At 42.2% G+C, this 23026-nt stretch overlaps 1 protein-coding gene across 6 annotated transcripts in view; it reads left to right on the forward strand.

The window, feature by feature from the left end:
• Window positions 1-23026, forward strand: part of LOC117987153 (EGFR adapter protein-like) — a 107624-nt gene that overhangs the window by 17240 nt on the left and 67358 nt on the right. The window contains exon 1 of one of the 6 annotated variants that reach the window (XM_069502213.1): window positions 16785-16846. The exons of the other annotated variants lie outside the window; for them this stretch is intronic. The gene's annotated coding sequence lies outside the window, so the exon portion shown is untranslated. Of the gene's footprint in view, window positions 1-16784; window positions 16847-23026 lie in introns of those variants that run through there. 6 annotated transcript variants of the gene reach the window in all.

The raw sequence follows: 23026 nt of genomic DNA on the forward strand, positions 1-23026 counted from the left end.
CTCCATTAGCAGGAAACCCTGGGGTGCTAAGTTTTTGAATGGGCTAGAAGACTCGCTCCGGCACCCCTACATTCAGTTTACCTACTCGACCTTCGTTTCACTACGGAGTTTGCCGGCTCGCTTCGCTCGCCACCTCTTCATTCGCTTCCGTCGTGTGCTCTAAGTCGGAAGACTAGGGGTAGGACATAGACTAGACAACATAAGGAAAATTTAGTATGCATGAAAAGAAATGCGAGGTGTCTACACCTCGCATTTCTTTTCATGCATACTAACCTTGCATACTAACTAATCTTGTGTAACTAATGTTTGGCAACAAGCTTGGTCAAGTGGGCTCGAGTGATGCGCCGACCGCTAGGTGGCTCTCCGCTGCTTGGCCTTAATGAATGCATGTAGAATCAGGGGGCTTTGTTTGTTGGTTTTGTCCTTCAGTCAACTGATCGGCATAATATTTTGCATGAACACCTGGAGAGTGACATAGGCTACTTTTTAATCCGCAAAATTTGTTCTAAAATTATTTTATAAAATCTAAAGTATTAATGTTATTCTTAGATATTTATATTCTTCGAATTTGACATAGTACTATTGTTAGCAAAATACTCCAGCCCAGAAGTGAATACAGTCAGTTTTTGCATACTTTTAAAAGCTCCGAAATATAATAAAGTTTATCATCTGCTACGAGATAGCTTATCTTACATCTCAGGCTTTGAAGCTCAGTATCTTTTTCGAAAACATAATTCACTACAAAAACAGATTTCAGCTTGAAAGGAATGCCTTTGAATACGCTCACTCCAGCGAACGATAAAAATATTGCCAAAGAAATATCAACTTTGTCGCCTAAGACTTAAAAAATAGTTTTATACTTTGAAAGTAGGTGTCGTTCGTTGCACACTCTTCATCGTTTGAAGGCCTGCAATATTGATTGTCATATTGAATACAGACCGTTTGTAACTAAGATTTAGGCTTATTTTCGTTCGTCGAAAGGCTAGTGCTTTAGATATGCCTAAAAATGAGAGCAAACCCTCCAAGAGGGAACGGGGACGCGGTCAAGGGGCATGTGTCAATGGTTCTCAAGGAGTAATGACAAACTGTGACCTTTTCATTGTGATCTTCACTATTATACATAGTGCATGTTTTACACTTTTCCAATTCGAAATGGAATGAAAGTGGTTCCTTGTAGAAACTAATCCAATAAATAAGTACATCAAATACTTAGTTTTTTCTGAAAACGTCAGCTAGTACAGAAATCTAAATATACATAGAACGTAAAGGTGACTTACTGAATTTGGCATGCAGAATGCAGATAGATATTATGACATAGATAGACTAAGAAAGGATTTTAGAAAATTCAACCACGTTGTAGTCCACGCGGATGAAGTCGCGGGCATAAGCTAGTTCTATATAAACCTCAAGTCTACGGAATTAAAAGGTCTCTTGAAACATATTTTCACCATTTAGAGGAAAAGTGCCATTTCCCAGAGCTTTTAAAAGTAGTCTCTGCTAACGCCCGCCTTGCCCCTCGTCGCAATCTTGTTGTTCGTCGGAAACGGAAACTGGCTGCAAGTTTTACATTTAGACAAGTTTTACACTTCTATTGGACAGTGGTGTGCACATCTGGACGAAGTCTAGTGATGGTCTAGGCTTTATTTTTAGGTTTTAGGTTATATACAAGATGTAACCAGAACTTAGCGTTATTGTTATACTTACTTCCTCCACTCTACTCCAAGTGACCTACTTACGGAATGTTCGTTGACCTTTAGCGTCAATCAGATGTTTTATTTGTTTTTTTTATCGCAAAATTTTACAAAATATAGGAGTTTTTTTTCTTTCGCATTTTTTTCGCGTTTTTTTTGTGGTATCATATCAATGATCATCTCATCAGTATCTACTATCACCTGTCTACGTTTTGCCAGCGTTCTGGTTACACCCTGTATACCTACACTATAACAGTTGTTTTACAAACAATGTTCCATTCGGTTTTATCTAACAGCTCTATAGTTAAAATGCAGCTCAAAATGCACTTAAAATCTTTAATTTAAACATGAATAACTGCATTCGAAGTGAACTTACATCAAAACATGCAAAATTTCAGCTCGTTGTACAGTTTGTGCAAGTACTCTGAGGGAGTACCCGTAGGTAGGTGGGTAGGTAGGTAGGTAGGTAGGTAGGTAGGTAGGTAGGTAGGTAGGTAGGTAGGTAGGTACAAGTTATGAGCAAGTGCGAGTACAAAGACAAACAAAGCCTCAAAGGGAGGGGTTTGTCTGCATCCACGCTCGCCCTGCACTTATTGTGCCCTAGCATTTAATATTAGGGCTTCCACCGTTGATATGGAGAGCGAAAGATTCCTACTGAGGACACATAATACCCCCTTCAAGGTGAGCCCGCTTCCATCTTAAACTGCAACAGCACTTAACACCAGTGTATGTTATAGTTAGTATGTCATGTGGTATATGTAGAATATGTATATTGTAAGTGTTATTATTAAATAAATAAATAAAATAATATAAAACACCAGGTGAGATTGTAGCCAAGGGCTAACTTATATTTAAATAAAAAAATAAGTAAGTAAAAAAAAAACAACTACTGCCCAAAAAGGGGGTGTAGTGCCTACCTGTAACTGTTTTCATTATGCATACAATTATTTTTTAGTTTTAGTTTCTTTGTTTTTGTCATGTTATGTAATAGTTTTTGTGTGCAATAAAGTATTTCTATCTATCTATCTATCTATCTATCTATCATCCCTAGTAACACTGGCTATAATTTTTTTTTAATGTACCTACAGCGCCAATTTCAAATGTGATTTTTATTTTAGTCCATTTTTGACAGGGCAGTCGTGTTTTTAGGGTTCCGTACCTCAAAAGAAAAAAAGAGGAGGAGAGGGCTAGCCTATTAAAACTGTGCTATTAATTTTTAATTTTAAACAAGTATAAGTAGAGTTCTTGGATTTAGTATATCAATGGTTTCATCTCTAAAAACTGGCTAGCTTTGTTCAATATGAAAGTAGGTACCTTTTCATTGGAGAGAGGATAAAAATGAATATTACAGCACAGAGGAGGCGCGTCACGCGTGTCGAGAGGACTATATTGCTGTTGCGACGCAATGAACCGACTAACTGTTTGAATAAGTAGGTTTTATTTAGGCATTTGTTTTCCAATTTATACTAACTTTAGCTTATTTGTGCGACTTCATCAGTCAGTCAGTAAGCTTTTTCTAAGACTTTGCCAGTCTTTATAAACCGCCTGAAACTTCTGATTCTTAGGATTTTCACGTTCTATAGTTAACGAAGTTTCCTTCTCTCTCGCACATTCTAACATTTTCAATGATTGTGAAAGGATCAGTATATCACTAGTGATGGCACTTGTTTAGCGGTAAGCATCGATAGAGTAATTTCCCGTTGTGCGGTAGTGTCTCAGTTCGAGGCAGGGCGACCTTGCGGCGGGCACCAGCCGGCGATCCAATCTGCGTGATGTGCGCCGCGCCGCCAGCGCTCCCGGGGGACCTCTGCTGTAGAACATCACTAGTGATGCGACGTTTATCAGTATCGATAAAACAGTTATCACTACCATCACTACCCATATTATTATTAAATGCGAATGTGTATTTCTTTGTTGGTTTATGTTTCAATCACGTCGCAACGACAATGTTGCGTGGAAGCAACTAGCTGAGCTTACTAATTTACACACAAGATGGTTTAGTCACTGTGGGCTATCTACTATCTAACGTCTACTTTACCTAACGCCATCGATATTCATATCCACATCGATGTTTATCATATCCGTAACGAGGAAACCCGTAAGGCAACGAAAGTAACCGATATAACTCAATTAATTGACACGCTAGAATGGCAGTGGGTAGGCCATGTCTATCGTAGAGCTCGGCCGTGGCCACAGCGGCCGACGTGTTTAGGTTAGGTTAGGTTAGGAGGGGTGGATGAGGAAGGTGGAGGATCGTGTGTGGTGGTGCCTTCTCGGGAAGGCCTATGTCGAAAAGTGGACGCACATAGGCTGATTGTTTTTTAAACAAATTTAGCGAGCAAACGAGCAGGCGGGTCACCTGATGTTAAGTGATTACCGCTGCCCATGAACATGCGTTGCCAGTCTTTCAGGAATTTGTTGGTCCGCCCCTTATAATCTAACGGGAACACCGGCGGAGGGAGTTGATTCCACACCAGTTTGCATGTGCATGGGAAAAAGGATCCTGGCACAACGTTGCTTGATTGATGTTCATTTATCGATATCGATATCAGAGTGCGGGCAGGTCTACGGCTCGGGCACGCAAATTGCGAACGAGCGTTTCACGCATAGATTATCTACTATATACTAGAAAGTTTCACGGTTGGCAGCCGCATTTATTCGCTCCCCGAGTCCCGACGGCGCGGAATTGGGCTCCTGATGGCCGTCGAAGCGCTTACCGACCAACCACAGATTAGATTAGTAGCTGCTGAAGTTAGATAACCAAATGTTTGGGGAAACAACTGTTTGAAAATCTTATTCGTTTTAAAAATTGAGTTAGCCATAGCAGCTTGTTTTGTAGGAGTCCGCACTCGAAGGGTTCCAACGGGACCCTATTAGTAAGACTCCGCTGTCCGTCCGTCCGTCCGTCTGTTCATCAGTGGGCTGTATCTCGTGAACCGTGAGTAGAGACCTGAAATTTTCACAGAATGTGGGCTTCTATTGCCGCTATAACAACGAATACTTACTAAAAATTTCAAAACTGCCTCACCCACACAGCGTCACCACTGCGCTAGGGAAGTCGTTAGAGACTTGTGGCAAACCTGGTAGTAACGCCTATGTTCTAATCGTGTAATGTGCGCCCGGCGCCGACACTGCGGTGAAGATACGCGGCCAATCTCTTAGCTGCTCCGGTATTCTATTTGGCGGAGTGTCGGCTCGGAGACAGGTGCGCCTGTGGCGTGCAGCAGCGTCGAGGAGACGACACTGCAGTGAAGATACGCGGCCAATCTCTTAGCTGCTCCGGTATTCTATTTGGCGGAGTGTCGGCTCGGAGACAGGTGCGCCTGTGGCGTGCAGCAGCGTCGAGGTGACGACACTGCGGTGAAGATACGCGGCCAATCTCTTAGCTGCTCCGGTATTCTATTTGGCGGAGTGTCGGCTCGGTACAGCATACAGGTGTGCTGTGGCGTGCAGCAGCGTCGAGGTGACGACACTGCAGTGAAGACACGCGGCCAATCTCTTAGCTGCTCCGGTATTCTATTTGGCGGAGTGTCGGCTCGGTACAGCATACAGGTGTGCTGTGGCGTGCAGCAGCGTCGAGGTGACGACACTGCAGTGAAGACACGCGGCCAATCTCTTAGCTGCTCCGGTATTCTATTTGGCGGAGTGTCGGCTCGGTACAGCATACAGGTGTGCTGTGGCGTGCAGCAGCGTCGAGGTGACGACACTGCAGTGAAGATACGCGGCCAATCTCTTAGCTGCTCCGGTATTCTATTTGGCGGAGTGTCGGCTCGGTACAGCATACAGGTGTGCTGTGGCGTGCAGCAGCGTCGAGGTGACGACACTGCAGTGAAGACACGCGGCCAATCTCTTAGCTGCTCCGGTATTCTATTTGGCGGAGTGTCGGCTCGGTACAGCATACAGGTGTGCTGTGGCGTGCAGCAGCGTCGAGGTGACGACACTGCAGTGAAGATACGCGGCCAATCTCTTAGCTGCTCCGGTATTCTATTTGGCGGAGTGTCGGCTCGGTACAGCATACAGGTGTGCTGTGGCGTGCAGCAGCGTCGAGGTGACGACACTGCGGTGAAGATACGCGGCCAATCTCTTAGCTGCTCCGGTATTCTATTTGGCGGAGTGTCGGCTCGGTACAGCATACAGGTGTGCTGTGGCGTGCAGCAGCGTCGAGGTGACGACACTGCAGTGAAGACACGCGGCCAATCTCTTAGCTGCTCCGGTATTCTATTTGGCGGAGTGTCGGCTCGGTACAGCATACAGGTGTGCTGTGGCGTGCAGCAGCGTCGAGGTGACGACACTGCAGTGAAGACACGCGGCCAATCTCTTAGCTGCTCCGGTATTCTATTTGGCGGAGTGTCGGCTCGGTACAGCATACAGGTGTGCTGTGGCGTGCAGCAGCGTCGAGGTGACGACACTGCAGTGAAGATACGCGGCCAATCTCTTAGCTGCTCCGGTATTCTATTTGGCGGAGTGTCGGCTCGGTACAGCATACAGGTGTGCTGTGGCGTGCAGCAGCGTCGAGGTGACGACACTGCAGTGAAGACACGCGGCCAATCTCTTAGCTGCTACGATATTCTATTTGGCGGAGTGTCGGCTCGGTACAGCATACAGGTGTGCTGTGGCGTGCAGCAGCGTCGAGGTGACGACACTGCAGTGAAGACACGCGGCCAATCTCTTAGCTGCTACGGTATTCTATTTGGCGGAGTGTCGGCTCGGTACAGCATACAGGTGTGCTGTGGCGTGCAGCAGCGTCGAGGTGACGACACTGCAGTGAAGACACGCGGCCAATCTCTTAGCTGCTCCGATATTCTATTTGGCGGAGTGTCGGCTCGGTACAGCATACAGGTGTGCTGTGGCGTGCAGCAGCGTCGAGGTGACGACACTGCAGTGAAGACACGCGGCCAATCTCTTAGCTGCTACGATATTCTATTTGGCGGAGTGTCGGCTCGGTACAGCATACAGGTGTGCTGTGGCGTGCAGCAGCGTCGAGGTGACGACACTGCAGTGAAGACACGCGGCCAATCTCTTAGCTGCTACGATATTCTATTTGGCGGAGTGTCGGCTCGGTACAGCATACAGGTGTGCTGTGGCGTGCAGCAGCGTCGAGGTGACGACACTGCAGTGAAGACACGCGGCCAATCTCTTAGCTGCTACGATATTCTATTTGGCGGAGTGTCGGCTCGGTACAGCATACAGGTGTGCTGTGGCGTGCAGCAGCGTCGAGGTGACGACACTGCAGTGAAGACACGCGGCCAATCTCTTAGCTGCTCCGGTATTCTATTTGGCGGAGTGTCGGCTCGGTACAGCATACAGGTGTGCTGTGGCGTGCAGCAGCGTCGAGGTGACGACACTGCAGTGAAGACACGCGGCCAATCTCTTAGCTGCTACGATATTCTATTTGGCGGAGTGTCGGCTCGGTACATACAGGTGTGCTGTGGCGTGCAGCAGCGTCGAACTGACGAAACCTAAATTGTTGGCTTATTTCAGCTAGTACCAACTCATACCTCGTGGTGTCTTATAAAAAACTAGCTTTTACTCGCGACTTCGTCCGCGTGCGCTACACAACTTTCAAACCCCTATTTCACACCCTTAGGGGTTGAATTTTCAAAAGCCCTTTCTTAGCGGATACTTACGCCGATTACGGCGCTCGGGCTGAAATTTCAGCCCGATCCGTCCAGTAGTTTGAGCTGTCAGTCAGTCAGTAACCTACCTTTTCCTGTAATATAATTAGAACATAGCTGTAAACTGTTTAGAGCCAGGGAATCTATCTAGGTTTACCAAAGACCTACCTCCAGCGGTGGACTAGATACCTAGTAAGTATATTATTTTCTCTATAATGATGATGATGTAATTCACATTCTACTAAAAGTATCAGTTTCTGTAGAAAGCAGAGTTCTGGGTCTCGCCTTTATTTCTTCGCATTCTGAGGGGAGACCCGTGCTCAGTAGTGGGCCTGCAATGGATTGCTGATAATTATGATTATGTTCTCCGAAGTTAACTAAATTCAATTCTATGAACGACGATCTCCAATAGGTCATCATAATCAACCCATCGCCGCCGGCTCACTACAGAACACGGGTCTCCTCTCAATATAAGAGGGGTTTGGCCATAGTCTACCACGCTGGCCAAGTGCGGATTGGCAGTCTTCACATACCTTTAAGACCATTAGTTCCATAGGGAACTCTCACGCATGCAGGTATTCCTCACGATGTTTTCCTTCACCGTTAAAGCAAGTGATATTTAATGTGTTAAATTCCAATAGATACCTACAGCAAACTAATCAATCGTGACAGAGGACACGACGTATTACGGTATTACCCCATAACAGCTGTTTGCTCAGCCGCCGCGAGCCCAGACACGTCGTTATCCGTCACACCACCCTCGCCGACATCATTGAGTGTGTGTTTGCGGTGCCGTAACTCCTAAACGAGGGTTTGATAACAGATTAGCTGTACCGACTATAGAGCCGCAGTGGCCCAGTAGTTACAGGGATGCGGATTCTTATCTATATGTCTAGGGATCCTTGGCTATGTTTGTTGTGTAAACTTGTTTCATAAAGAAAAACCAGCCAAGTGCGAGTCAGCCTCGCGCAATGAGAGTTCCGTATTACAGTCGTATTTTTTGACATTTTGCAGGATAATTCAAAAACTATGATAGATACATAAAAATCAATAAAAATCTGTTTTAGAATGCACAGGTGAAGACCTTTCATATGATACCCCCACTTGATATAGTTATATGAAAATACTAATTATTATTAGTTCATGACCACAATTTAATTTTTTTTGTGTGATGTAACCACAAATTCACGCTATTCAGATTTTTCCCCGAATGTCTGCTACAAGACCTACCTACCTGCTAAATTTCATGATTCTAGGTCAACGGGAAGTACCCTGTAGGTTTCTTGACAGACCGACAGACAGACAGACTGTATCCTTGTGTGTACTATATTAGTGTGTTAGTAATAGCGAAACCGTTAATTAATCTATGGTTAGTAATAAAGTAAGCAATCATTGTTGTGAAAATGTAGAAATTATGTACATTTCACTAAAATTGCTTAAACCTATTATAATATTAAGAGTTGGTAGATTGACACACACACCACACAAATCTTCCTAATGTCCGCACGCTAGGCTATGATTAATAATTCCTCTTTACAACGAGGGAAATGTTCACGCACCTCCGAGGAGGAGGAGGAGGAGGAGGCTCCCTCGCCTCAAATGTTGATAAGGCCATGCATAAAACCTGCCACACACGATGAAAGTTTGATTACTTTTTTACGACCGCCCCCCCCCCTCGCTCCCCCTTCAATCTTCCCCTCTCCCTGCGGCGGAGGAATTAATTATGACTGTCAACGCAGTAATCCCTTACACATACAAAATACATGCTGCACTGTAGGGTTCATGTTACAGTGAAATTTGATTATTTTCAATACAAACTATGTGCTCGTAAAGGAGCTCTATTCTATTTTTCTTTGCTTTACCTACATGAGGTATTTATTAATTAACATGATCCCGCCATAGAGATAGCGAGCAAACGAGCAAGCGGTTCACCTGATGTTAAGTGATTACCGCCGCCCATGAACATTTGCAGCACCAGAGGAACCGCCGATGCGTTGCCGGCCTTTCAGGAATTTTTTGTTTCGCCCCTTGAATAACCCCATGTTGTGATCTAGTGGGAACACTGCCAATTTTCGAAGTTATGGAAGTTTTAATAAGAAATTAAATATCGTCAGTATGAGGAACACTAAAAAAAACTTAAAAGAGATCGCTGGCAAACTTCTTATAGCTTTATAGACCAAAACTAACTCCTTACCTCGCTATTAAACCTAAGTTAATGTTAATCATAATTCGCGCAGTAAAAGCTGGCTGATGAGTAAACTTAGGTGTTCACCCGGGGGCATCCTCACCCGTGGGCGTCCTCACCCGGGGGCGTCCTCACCCGGGGGCGTCCTCACCCGGGGGCGTCCTCACCCGGCGACACTATACTCGTTTTCATAACGTCACTTCCCTAATAGTTGTTGAAATGACTTCATCAAGCGGCCTAATTTGACTAAACCTTGAGTTTCTGTCACAGTACTGGCTAAGTATGAAAATTCCTTGAAAGGCGTTTTCACAGCAGCTCTGATTTGCGATGGCCGTTGGAGCCCTAAATACCTAAAGTTGAAGTTGAAAGTAAGCATGCAGGTTTTCCTTCACCGTTATAGCAAGTGATTACTTAAAACGCACACAACTCCGAAAAGTCAAAGGTGCGTGCCCAGGATCGAACCCCCGACCGCCGATTAGAAGGCGGACGTCCTATAACCACTAGGCTATCACAGCTTTTTGTGCTTCATTTGTTATTTCCGTCTTATGTATCGTCTTGTGACAATTTTCATTTTTTGCCTCCTAGCTGTGTGTGTGTGTACGTTTTGCTGTCCATGTTGCCGATAAAGATGTTTGGCTTTTACAATACATTTAAATATGAAAGTGCAACGTAATAAATTTTTAGTAGATGCTTGTCGCATCTCTGTCGCTGCGCTGAAGTGAAGTGGTCGCGGGAAGTAAGTTCATTACGCGCCGAGTGTCTCACACGAGTGCAGTTAGCGCCTCATTACGGGATAAGTAGGCGGAATATAGTGGAACTACTTGTCTGTTCATTTTTGCTGATGCCCGCGAAATTACCGTTTTGATACTTAGTAGTTAGAAGTAGTAACTTAAATCAGTTTAGATTCTTTACCCGAATGTTGACCGCCATGAAAATTAAAAAAAAGTGTTACTTAAGCATTTCTAAGACGATAATCCAGATTCCAGAACCCTTCGTATGCGAGTTCGACTTACATAACATAGGCATGCGCTAGACTGCTGTCACATCAAATAGCAGGTGTAGTGCAGCTTAAAGTGTCTGCCTAGGGGATGCCTATTGCCTATTCACTATTCTTTTGAAGGTCTCAATGTTGTAGCTGGCAGGGAAAACGGAAACCTCAAAGAGAATTCCATAATGTACAGTACGCGGCAGAAAGTATTGTACATCGACCTTTAGAGTGAGATAGCGGTTTTGTTGGACGTTGTATCTGTCGTTGAGACCGACAAAACGTCGGTAGGTACTCAAGGTATGAGTGACAGAGACAACGCTCTACAAAGCCGAAATCTGACTCTAAAGGTCGATGTACAATATTTTCTGATTGTAGCAGTGCGTATTGGAAACCAGAAAGCGGATCGCTTCATACCCATACGAATTTATACCCAGAGCATCTATAATATGCGAATATCCATTCACAAATCTTCTTGGTTATCCATCCATTTTCTCATTCAAGCCTGCGTCGTTTAACCAATGCAATACACGCCCTCTATTGTAAGTGATCTGCCGAGTTAACTGTCATGGCCAAACTTTCACAACTTTCCCAGAGATTTTCATCGCGTTTCCAAAACTCTACCTAATATTTTTTATGAAAGAAATAATGACCTTAACCTCGTGAGGAATGATTTTTTTCCTTACGCTGGAAGTTTTCTAATAAGTTAGCAAAGAACCGTATTTTATTAAAGCCTTTTCAGCTGGAAAACTTTTAATAAGACGAAAATCTACGCTAAAAGATTCCGGTACTTGCAAACAGTGAGACGGGAATGTTGCCAACTAATCAAATCAGCAACTCTGTAGCAAGCGTCAAAACGGCGATGGAAGCTTGAATGAAATACTGAAATGTGACGTCATAAACAATTGACGAATACTTTTTCATTTAAAGGTTATTAAACTGAAAACTAAAAAGAACGTAATGTAACGTACTTATTTAGAAAACCCTCTATTTGATAATCACTTCTTCTTTATAGAAATTTTCCTCATTGCTGAGGGTTATGGCCCTATTCCATTGAGCACATAATGGAAGGAATTCTCTTGGGATAGTAATTATTTACTTTTGACATGGGCAACTTCGATAAAAAAACACCCCACAAAGGCTCAAACTTTGATTCGTAATTTGAATAAGAAGACTGGAACAGCCTGGTGGTTATAAGACGTCGTTTCCTATTCGGGAGGTCCGAGGTTCAATCCCGGGAGCGCACCCCAACTTTTCTGAGTTAGGTCCGTTTGAAGCTATTAACTATCACTTGCACGTTGAAGGTAAGCATCGTGAGGAAACTTGCATGCCTGAGAGGTTTCCATATAGTTCTTAAAAGTGTGTGAAGTAAATTCGCACTTGGGCAGCATGGTGGCCATAACTCTTCTCATATTTTTTTTATTCATTAGAGGCAAACGTTTGACCACAATCACACCTGATGGAAAGTGATGATGCGGCCTAAGATGGGACGCGTTTACCTAGAAGATACCTATTCACTCTTGTTTTAACGATACCCGGATAACATAATCGCGGAAGAGTATTCCAAACCTAAGCCATACGTATGAGGAATGATGACGCAAAACGTTTCGTGCGTGTAGATGGAATGTCGACATAAGGATGGAAACTCGCCCGACGTCAAGCTTGCGGTTCGGTGATCATTTTAAGAAGACACCTGTGTTCAGTAGTGGGCCGGTGATGGGTTAGTGATGATGATACAAAAGCCTCAATAATGTTGCGTTTTGTTTATTACTTAAAAAATCGAAAGCGATCGAACCTCAGAGCTAGGTAGGTATTGGTCGATAAAGCAAATCGCCTAGGTATTCAATTACTGTAGGATAGCCTCAGAGCCGCGATAAGATCGCGGACTTACCCCAAAGAGGACGCCGCGCCGCCCTTCCTTATCGGCGGATACATAACGTTTATCTGCTCTACAATCCGTAGATACACAAAACCTAGATACAGTCTTGTGTGAAAAAGTTTCTAGATATATCAAACTTTGCTGCTGTAATATTTTATAAGGTAACTTTAATTCATAGCAAAACAAACTCAAAAAATATATTGCAAAAATCACGCCACTTCTTTGATCTATTTGTCCAACGTGGTTGCCTAAAGACAAACTAATAAATTAATATTAATTTGGGTAGTGGAGTAGGTAGTGATTTCTTTTTCTACTTTTCTCTTATTCTCTTGTAAAGATAATTTGATAAATTAACAATTTGTTGTTTGTAACCTAGTACTAAGAGCACTATTATGATTAAGTATAGTATATAAATTACAATTTCCAAGGGATTCAGTATCTTTAGCTGTTCATATCAATGTAGGCATACCTAAAGCAAACGTCGTTTTCCTTCGATAGGCGAAAGTTGGCGCGCGCTCAGAAATTCAGGAAAATGGAGGCAAATACAGGCACATCTCGTGAAACTGTGACGAACTTGCAGATAAAACGTCCCAGTACTTTGCCGTAAGAGCTTCGGATGGAGGCTGGGGTCTGATTGCCTCCTCCAAGTCGTTTTGACTTAGGTATTCACTGAGGATTTTAACAGACTTTTGTGTTAGTTTATTATATTTTTTTCGTAGTTTCTGAATAAGTTTGAAATGTAGCGTTAGATTTGGATGATTGTTTCGTTATCAAAACAAAATTCGTCAAGCAACTTAGCGTTCCGGTAATGATGCCGCGTAGAATCAGGGGTACGGATATTGTCTCTCTGCATCCATCGTCACTTACCATCCGACGATATCGCATGTCCAGGGCTAACCTGTACCGGAATAAACAAATAAATATGTTAAAAATTAAAAAAAAATTATATTTGAAGTAAGTAGTAACGCTCGTGTCTTTTGTAGGTTACCTTGAATAGTTATTGAATTGTCGCATCAATAGCAGCTTATTTAATTATTTCCAAAAAGAAAATTAATTAAATCAACGTCGAGTGCAGGTCGTACCTACATTGTGCAATCAGGAAATAAAATCCACTCGCATTCGCATCTGAATATAATATAATTTATTTAAAAAAGTTGTGACATAATATCACATTGGATGGATGGGCAAAAGTAGATAATAACCTACCTATAGTCAACTAGCTAACACCCGTGACTTGGTCTACGTTGATCTAGGGTTTTAAAAATAACATTTGATTTTCCGGGACAAAGTACACTACGTCTTTTCCCGGGATGCAAGTTATATCTGTTAAACCCGTTCGGTTCGGTTCGGTTCGGTAAAATGGGCCGTGTTAAGCTAGCAGACACGGACAGGCAGACAGACACTCTATCGCATTTAAAATATTAGCAGGTATAACTAGTATTACTGACTTTAAATAATTATGATTCTGATGATAATATTATTATGAAAATAATGGTTAGTATGTAAAAATCGTAAATATGTAAAATATTATAATTACCTACTTACTACACACTTTGAAGTTAAAATTATTATTAGAAGCTAAATTTTTCCTACCGATAGATAAAGACAAGTTCTAAACCCAAGACGTTCTGTACGTGGTGTGAATTTTTGTGGCAAAATTTTCATGAAATTTTCGTGAGTTCGTGCAAGAATTATTACTGCATTACACATGTCCCACTAACTGAAACTTATGTCGCCATGAACATAACTTGACATTTGCTTGCATACTTTATACCTAGTTTTTGGAAGTCATTTTAAACTACCTAGGTACCGACTTACTTTATGTACAAGCAATTTTTTTTCTTTTTTTTTTATAGATTCAAGTTTGTCATGCTGACTAATATTCCCCTTTCCCCTCCAATTAAACGTAAAGCTTGTGCGAGGAGTAGGACAATATAGTGCAACGGGTGAACCGGCGAACTTTCGGTTTTTATTCCGAAATATCGAGGCTCAGAAAATTAATATAGGGAACTATGTTAATATCGGGCCATGGAGTCTTAGTGCTAAAAAAAAAATACGAGACATTTCACCGCGATTAATAGCCTCATCTGGTGACAGAAGGGCTGGCTCATTTTTTGCGCAACGGATCAGCCTGGCTGTCCAGGGCAGAAATGCAGGCAGTATTCTTGGCACCATTCCACACGGGCATGATTAGTATAGTAGATAAGGCTAGCCTTAAATTTTATTGTAATGTTATCATTAAAAAGAAAAAGGGAGCCCAGGTTTTCAGAATACCTTTTTCTCTGGGAAATCCTAATTTCAACTAAATTGTTGGGTCTAGCCGTGAAAAATTAAAAGACACACAGAGTTTTATTTAGATTAGATATTATCGTACTGGCAATATCAAAAGTAAGATAAGGAAAGGTTAAGACCATTTAAATTCTGTTAATACCTTGATGTTTTTCAGTGTTGTTTAATTAAAGCTATCGATTGTTTACCACCCGGGGCAGGGGGGGGGGGGGCTGAATTATGCATGCGCCCCTCTGAGCCGTTATTCAGACCCTGAGGATAACTGCCAGGTCCCGACAAACATTCTAATATAATATGTTTATGTACTATCTAATTTACATTTGAAATTGTTTCAAACTTTTTGTACATATTAACGAATTGGTTTAGAAGCGGAAGCAAAATTGTACGGAACCCATAATATCATCATCGTCAACCCATCGCCAGCCTACTGTTGAACACGGATCTCTACTCTCTTCGCTGAATGAAAAGGGTTTTGGCCATAGTCTAACACGCTGGTGAAGTGTTGATTGGCAGACTACACACACCTTTGAGAACATTATGGAGAACTCTCAGGCATGCAGGTTTACTCACGATGTTTCCTTCACCGTTAAAGCAAGAGATATTTAATTGCTTCAAACGCACACAACTCCGAAAAGTTAGGCCGAGATCTATAGAACGCACTTTGACCTTGCTCAGGCTGAATCCACGCGGGCGAAGGCACGGCCATCATCTAGTTTCCAATGCGTAAGTATGTCAATGCATGGGTTTTTTTTTTTTTTTTTTTTTTTTTTATTTGCAACACTTACATCTAGCTTTACAGTTACTTTTCATACCTAAATACAGTTACTTTTCATACCTAAATACTTCAATATGTTTTAACTTTTAAGTAAGATGAAAATCCCTAGCGGTATTATTCTCCGGGATATCGGTAAATACATTTTGTGTTGATTGTGTTTCCCTGGTTAGGGTGTTGGCAACGCAGTGCGCTACGAGCGACGAGCGACGAGCGACGAGCGACGAGCGACGAGCGACGAGCTGTGGGCTGGAGGCTGGAGAATCGGAGATGTTATTCGGATCACGTGGCTCGGACTCGATGCGATCAGTAACAGCTGTTTGCACAATAAATATCTGTTCTATTCATTCTCCGTTCGCAGTTAACGAACTATTTAATAAACGTTAATATGTATCTATTATATTTTGTTAATGTTAAAAAACCAGCCGAGTGCGAGTTAGACTCGCGCACCGAGGGTTCCGTACTACAGTCATATTTTTCGACATTTTGCACGATAAATCGAAAACTATAATGCATAAAAATAAATAAAAATCTATTTTAGAATATAATATAGCCCTTAGTAGCCTTTTTACATTTGATATATTAATCTTACGTGAAAACACTAATTATTTTTATTTATTTTTATTTTTCATGTACCGAAATTGTAGTTACAAAGTAATAATAAATTAAGTTACATTGGAAATGCTTATCTCTAAACAGAGATTTCTTCCATTATTTGTTCATGAACACGTTTTTTTTTGTAATGTAACCACAAATTCATGGACCTGCCTACCTGCTAAATTACATAATTCTAGGTCAACGGGAAATATGCTAAAGGTTTTTTGACAGGCAGACTGACAGACAGACAACAAAGTGATCCTATATAGGTAAGGATTCGGTTTTTCCTTTTCAGGTACTGAACCCTAAAAATATTAAGAAATTTATTAGAAAATAGTCGAAACTTATCTTAAAAGACAGTGATTAGCAAACAAAAGTCTACACGAACCGTCATCATAATCATCATGATCAAGCCATCGCCTCGTTCAATATTGAACACGGGTCTCCTCTCAGAATGAGTCAGTCCACCACGCTGGCCAAGTGTGGATTGGCAGAGTTCACAAACCTTTGAGAATATTATGTGGAGCTCGCAGGCATGCAGGTTTCCCATGTTTTCCTTCACCGTCAAACCAAAATGATATAAACATAAAACGTACATAACTCCGAAAAGGTCCCTCCGGATAAAGCCTGTACCCCCAACTGAAAGGGTGACGTCTAACCACTAGGCTATCACCGCGTTTCGTCTTGCTGCTTGGACAAACCTACCCTTAGCTAAGGGGTGCAATCCACCCCGGCCGGCTGCCAGTCGAGTCTCGCGGCGTGGCGCGCTGCACGTGGCGTTGTCGTGATATAAAGTTGTTACATGATACGCGGATCGTATCGCTTTTACTGAGGTTAGTTAAATCTAAATTTATTTTTGACTACTTAGCTGATGCCGGCGACTTTGTCCACGTGGAATTAAGTTTATAAAAATCCCGTGGGAACTCTATGATTTTCCGGGATAAAAAGTAGCCTATGTCACTCTCCAGGTCTTTATGCCATGCAAAAAATCTTGTCAATTCGTTGCACCGTTGCGACGTGATTGGAGGACAAACCAACAAACCAATAAACCAACAAACAAACACACTTTCGCATTTATAATAAGCGTACAGATTGCTTGAAAAATGGACTTTAATATACTTAATACTTGAACACTGTTTATATATTTTCATAGTTAATGAATGGTATTAAATCGCAGTAAAGATCAATCGAATAGACACAGGTACATAGACACTGAGTAGGTATAAGACATAATAATTGCAGGAACTGTACAAGTTTCGTGAACTGTGTCAAAAGGGTTAAGACCCTATTTCCTAAAACAGTCCATCCTCCGTTGACGTGTTACGTAAGGTCCGCGTCTCCAGGCCCTGGAGGAGGAGGTAATGAACCCTCGGAGGGCGCGGCATAACTCACGGCCACTTACTTTGTGTAATTTATGTGAAACAAAGTTTTCCTACTTATTGCGAGCGACTGTTGCTTGACACAGAGGGAAAGCGGAAAATTCCGTGAATTATGTTAAACGATTTTTCTTTCATGTTCAGTTTTTGAGGGTTCCGTTGTAAAATAAGGAACAGTTCCAGTTTCGTTCACTTCGTCCGTCTGTCACTGCAATTATGACAAAAAGTTAAAATTTAGCTTGGTTTTAGAAACTTGTTAATACTACATCGTCATCATCATCAGCCTGTGGACATCCACTGTTGGACATAAGGCCTTAAAATGTATTCTTTTTGAGCTGCGCGGCTGAGTTTGTTAAGGGCTAATTTTGTCAGACCGAGGCGCGTTTGTAACAACGCGGATGGAATAATTAAGTATCACTATTACAATAACTGTTTCACATTCACACAAGATACTACAATAATTTTATCTTACACTAGCTTATGCTCGCGACTTCGTCCGCGCGGACTACACTAAATTTCAAATCCTTATTTCACGCTCTTAGGGGTTGAATTTTTAAAAATCCTTTCTTAGCGAATGCCTACATCATAATAACTATCTGCATGCCAAATTTCAGCCCGATTGATCCAGCAGTTGATCCTGTAGTTGATCGATCCTGTAGCTGTGCGTTGAGAGATCAGTCAGTCAGTCAATCAGTCAAACACCTATTCCTTTTATATATTTAGACTACAAACTCAGTGAAAATTTCCCATTACGGTTCATGAGGTACAGCCCGCTGACAGACACACGAACGGATAGAAGGATGAACACCGGAGGGTTAGTAATAGGGTTATGTTGGCACCTTTACGTGTTGGTACGGAACCCTGATTCTGTTCTTGCCGGCTCTTCTCTGTAGAATCTGCTTTAACCCGCATAACATAATATGATGTAATATGTTTATATGGCACATGTTGTCCTGCATGAAAAAATACATTTCATTTAATTTGGAATGTAACAGCCCATTTACAGATCTGCCATCTTGATGCGTTGCAGTGAAATTGTTGCGAGAGCAGTGCACTCGAAAAGCTCAACAAAAGTATAGAGTGACGTGTAAATAAAGGCTGTTATCGCCTGCAGCGGTCAACACTCGTAATAACAAAGTAAACACGATCGCAGTGAGTTAATTGATTTTGCAAATACTCGCCTTCTGCGCCGACACTTGAATTATATCTGTTAGCGACTAGTTTTAAAGTATTGAGTTTATTCAGAACACGACGTACCTATGCGTAGATTAAAATCCCATGGTTCGTCATTTGGTAAAAAAAAGGGTGCGTTTCAAGTAGGTACGGTTAAAATTATTGACTCTTAGCGACCACTACCTGCTTGACTAAATGAATTATTGTGTTACTCTTAGAATTTGGACTTAAAGTAGTGTAGAATTATTTAGAAGGCACTTATGTTTTAGGCGAGACTAGAGGCCAATTGAGAACAAAAACAAAGTTTTGAATTTATGTTAGCTTGTAGTTTTTGTATTGTAAATCAACCTATTTTATGGGTAAAACTAAGTGTTAACTAAGAGTGTTCTAAAACAGTGTGAATATTGGCGTGGGAATATTCAACTCGCTTCAATATTTTTCTGTATAAATACCACTCGTTGAACGAAATAAAGTCAGTCAGTCTAGAGCACTGGTACACGTAATAAGTCTTTTATTTTAATACAACCATCCAGTATCCATTCTTCGTCACGACAAGTACCTACGCTAGGTCTACCTGTCGCGGTAGAGGTGCACGACCGGGGTGCACAGGACGGGACGTCAACCAGCCCATAATATTAGCGAGTCAGCAAGCCAAACGAACACCTGTTCGCTCACTTGCTGTAATGAACCAACGAACCAACTAAGGGACAGGGTGCAAAATAATTACCTGCCCCCACTCACTCGCGCCCCGTCAACTAAGTGGGACAAGTTCCCAGGCGTTGTTACGCACGTGTTTACCAGCGACGCGCCGCAACAAATGGTCCTTCGAACCGGATTCCCGAATATGGATTCCTAGAACTGAAATTTGAAGATTTTTGAAGGTGAAGCTACGAACCGGGACCTGGAGACATGACTCTCACTAGGTTCCAGAAGGAAACGGGTGTGCCCCTACGCGCAGAACAGACATCGCAACGAACAGAAAAGGCGAATGTGCGCAGATCTGAAGGGACCATACCTATCGAAGCTATAGCCACGATCTTAAGAACTTTAAACATTGAATCTTCGGGATCCACCGCGACAGAAGTAACGAAGATGGTTGAAAACATGACTAGACTCAAAGAACAGAGGACCGCTGACGAGATGATGGCTGAGCGAAAGAACCAGAACGGAACCTTGAAGATGATTGTATCAGGGGGTTCTATCCGCACGTCAGTTCGGTCTAAGAGATCTGCAGCCAAATTACGAGATTTAGAAGCAAGAGAAGAACTGGCGCGTTTAGAATTGCAGCGCGCTGAAGCAGCAGCTTATCTGGCTCGTATCAGACTTGAGAAACTACGAATCGAAGATAAAGTAGTTTGTCTGGATAAACAACAAGATAGAACATCTCATGTTCAGAACTGTATCCAGGCAACTACTTTGGAAGAAACAGAAGACATCATTCCTGAAAAACGAGGGACCCTGCTTCACTCGGAGATTGAAAGCTCAGAACAGTCGAGTGAAGCTATGCATTCAGAATATGAATTGAAGAGGGAAAATGATGAACAAGGAATGATAACGAATACAAAGTTGCCAGTCTTCATAGTGGAAACGACCAGAGCTTCAGAAGACGATTTGGATGAGGAACAGGACGACAGAGTTTCGCATGTTCAGAACTGGATCCAGACGTCACCTTTGGAAGATGTGAAAGATATCATCCCAGAACAAGATTTTCAAGAAAACCAAGGGATCGTAAAGAATGAACAGCCCCTGATGTCTACGAACCAGGTCCAAACTTTAGCAGGTGCTATACGAGAAGCATTTGACAGCCACACGACAGCAGTTGTGCAACTGCCACTGCCATCTTATTATCAAGATCTGCCTTATTACGATGGAACCAGCTCCGAATGGGTAGCTTTCAGAGTAGTCTATGATGATACATCGAAATCTTTCACACCGACGCAGAACATGGCAAGACTTCGAAAAGCCATAAAAGGAGAGGCAAGAAATAATTTCAAGAGCCTTTTGTATTCAGATGCCACTCCAGACCAAGTTATGAAAGCGCTTCAGCGTCGCTATGGAAGACCAGACTCACTTGTTATGGAAGAACTAGATAGAGTAAAGGCCCTCCCTATGATAGCAGCGACACCAAAAGATATTTGTGCCTTTGCCAGCGATATACACAACTGCGTCTCAGCCATTCAGGGTCTACAGAAACCTCAGTACTTGTGTTCTCCAGTAATGGTGAGAGAAATAGTCGAAAAGTTACCAACATACCTAAAGTTCAATTGGTATGAATACGCTGATGAACATGAAAATCAAGAACCTGCAGATCTTGTGTTACTGGCACAGTTCTTGAATAAGCAAGCAGACACGTGTGGAGCTTATGCACTATTGGACCAGAAGAGACAGCCATGTGGACGTGAAGCAACTCACACAGAAACCGAGGAAGATCAAGGAGGAGGAGAGCTGCGACGTCCAGATTCGGTCGTGATAGTAGCATCGCCATGTCCGAAGATTGGTGCTACGCACAAGGGGGAGGATGTTAGCGACTAGTTTTAAAGTATTGAGTTTATTCAGAACACGACGTACCTATGCGTAGATTAAAATCCCATGGTTCGTCATTTGGTAAAAAAAAGGGTGCGTTTCAAGTAGGTACGGTTAAAATTATTGACTCTTAGCGACCACTACCTGCTTGACTAAATGAATTATTGTGTTACTCTTAGAATTTGGACTTAAAGTAGTGTAGAATTATTTAGAAGGCACTTATGTTTTAGGCGAGACTAGAGGCCAATTGAGAACAAAAACAAAGTTTTGAATTTATGTTAGCTTGTAGTTTTTGTATTGTAAATCAACCTATTTTATGGGTAAAACTAAGTGTTAACTAAGAGTGTTCTAAAACAGTGTGAATATTGGCGTGGGAATATTCAACTCGCTTCAATATTTTTCTGTATAAATACCACTCGTTGAACGAAATAAAGTCAGTCAGTCTAGAGCACTGGTACACGTAATAAGTCTTTTATTCTAATACAACCATCCAGTATCCATTCTTCGTCAGGACAAGTACCTACGCTAGGTCTACCTGTCGCGGTAGAGGTGCACGACCGGGGTGCACAGGACGGGACGCCAACCAGCCGATAATATTAGCGAGTCAGCAAGCCAAACGAACGCCTGTTCGCTCACTTGCTGTAACGAACCAACGAACCAACGAACCAACTAAGGGACAGGGTGCAAAATAATTACCTGCCCACACTCACTCGCGCCCCGTCAACTAAGTGGGACAAGTTCCCAGGCGTTGTTACGCACGTGTTTACCAGCGACGCGCCGCAACAATATCAGAGATCAATTTTCAACATTAAAACTTACGCAAGCAAAAAACAAAAGAGCATTTCATCATCATCGTCATGATTACCCCTAGCGGGCTCACTACAGAGCACGGGTCTCCTCTCAATATGAGTAGAGTTAGGGCATATTCCATCACGCTGGCCAGGTGCGGATTGGCAGAGTTCACACACCTTTGATAACAATATGGAGAACTCTCAGGCATGCAGGTTTCCTCACGATGATAAATCGAAATTGAGTGATATTTCACTTCCGAAAAGTTAAAGGTGCGTGCCCGGGATCGAACCCCCGACCTCCCGAATAGGAGGCGGACGTCCTAGCCATTATGGCGATCACGGCTATTCACAGCTAAGAGCATGCTGATTGAAGTTTATTTCAGCCTACTTGATAACATAATTAATATTTGGTTAATTATCTTGAAAGGAAAAATAACTTTTTTAACTTATTAAAGCTGTTTTATGTACCTACTCAAAAGGATTGAAACTCACACGTGAAAACAAAATATGATATAATCTGTAGGTACATTATATAAAAATACTTATTCTGATTGATTACTGACTGAGTAATCTATCTACGCTGTGCTATCGTAGGTTAGATCGGAAAAACTTGAAATTTTGACATTTAAATTTTATTTTAACGCAGACACAATAAAAAAGCTTTTGGAAATTCCAGCACTGGGAATCAAATGGGGAATAAAAGGTCTTCTTTGTCTTGTCTAAAAATTGACAACTTGGCTTAAATGATTGGGCAAACATACCCAACATTCTCTTTAACTCGGTTAGTATACCTAATATAATTTACATTATAATTACGTAACGTAGGTATAATCCCATTTCCACGGAGCGAAATAAATCCTTTGTAATTAAAATCTTAATGTATGTAGAGCAGTACATCCGGTGAAAACCCTAGGATTTCGACTTTCGAGGGTCCTGCGCTAGCTTCTTAATTAAGATGAATGTGGAAAATCTCGAGGTGTCTCGCTGATATAATGTTTTGTTTCGTCGGAATTAAAATATAGAACCGAGGTACTTAGAGAGTGCGTAATTAGTAACCCAAGTGCTTACGTTATCAAAACATTTTGTTTGTGCGGATTGGCAGACTTCACACACATTTGGGTACAATATGGAGAACTCGCAGACATGCGGT

The sequence above is a fragment of the Maniola hyperantus genome, chromosome 12 (assembly GCF_902806685.2).
Source record: "Maniola hyperantus chromosome 12, iAphHyp1.2, whole genome shotgun sequence".
NCBI classification, from domain to species: Eukaryota; Metazoa; Arthropoda; class Insecta; order Lepidoptera; family Nymphalidae; genus Maniola; species Maniola hyperantus.